Below are 1,390 nucleotides of genomic sequence, written 5' to 3'. Positions count from 1 at the left end.
TCCTTCTCGGCCTCTGTTCTGCAGCCACTGCACATCTACTTGGAGCATGTCCCCAACCCCCCAGATCACAGCTCATTCAAGCGTCATGTGTGAGGAAATCTGAACGGTCAAGACGTGACACTGCAGTGTTGGTCACGGTGCTGCTGGCAAGGAAAGGGGGTTCGAGTGTCACTTTGACCCTGAGCCGTGTCTCAAGGGGACGTCATAGCCCAGGTCTGTCGATTTGCAGTGGGGGGGAGGGGCACTGTGTTGGGTATCCATGGCTGGGAGCCCTCTGAGGGAGCTTTGGGTCACAGGGCCCTCTGAACGCCCCTCCCAGCAGTGGCGGAGTTGGTGGGCCTCTGAGCCTCCACACACTTCAGGACGCAGGTCTGCCTTAGTGACAGTAAAGGAGGGGAACCGTTTTTATATTTCCTACTTAAGTGGTAGTGGTTATTGTGCTTCCTTGATGTTATGGGGTTAGAGTTTTAAAGTTAGGTAAACAGCCTAAAACTAAAATGGAGGCCTTGGTTAAGACTGCCTTGGTTGCCTTGTGTGGGGTCAGAGCACATTTCTGTTGTCGGGGAGGAGATGTGAAGAGCCATAGACCCATCACCTGTTGGCCTTGTGGTCAGTCTGGTCTCTTCTTGGAGCCGCATGAAGATAAGTATCCAAAGCAGGCCAGTAGGTTTCAGTCATTCAAAGATCCAAGGCTCTTATCACGTCCATCTGGGAAAAGCCATTTTCCAGGTAAGCAATTGTAACTTAGTCCATAAATGTGTCCCCAGGCAGATGCTCAAGAAACAAACTTAACACACCCACCCAGTCAAAGACAGCTAGTGTCCTAAGGCTCAAGGAGAGATTGTCACCTTCAACCAGGGGAAGGGGCAAGGGTTTGGAGTGAATTTTCCCTACCATCCCCTGCCCAGAGAGAGCAGGGCCTGGGGAAGTGGGTACACTGCTCACAGCACCCTACTGGCCCCACGGTCTGACCATTCACCCCGGGTCTTCTCTCCCCAGCCCACCTGGACGTACTTTACATACAACTAACTCTGGTTTCCCGTTTCCTCTTTTTCTGCATTACCAGCCCATTTCCCAAATGAATACGCATTGCGCTTGCACCTTTGGAAAACCCTCCCTTACCCCTCGTTAATCCCCCTCCAGCCACCAAGCCATTTTACTCTTTCCTTGGCATCCACCTCTTCTCCCTTTCTAGAAACCACTTCCAATCGGTCTTGCCTCTGCGGAGACAGTAGCAACCTCCATGTCACCAGATCACTGGTGGTGCCTTCCCAGCCTCTGCTGCCCTCCTTCTCTGCCTGACCTCTAAATACAGGGGCTCCCAGGCTGTGATAGGGCTCCTCTGACCCCTCACTGCTTGGCTGACTGCCCACCCTTCTCCCAAGTGCCA

Source organism: Aethalodelphis obliquidens, unplaced genomic scaffold (genome assembly GCF_003676395.1).
Source record: "Aethalodelphis obliquidens isolate GAN/ISIS:26980383/991018 unplaced genomic scaffold, ASM367639v1 scaffold28, whole genome shotgun sequence".
NCBI lineage: Eukaryota > Metazoa > Chordata > Mammalia > Artiodactyla > Delphinidae > Aethalodelphis > Aethalodelphis obliquidens.
Note: the sequence above shows the minus strand (reverse complement) of the source record.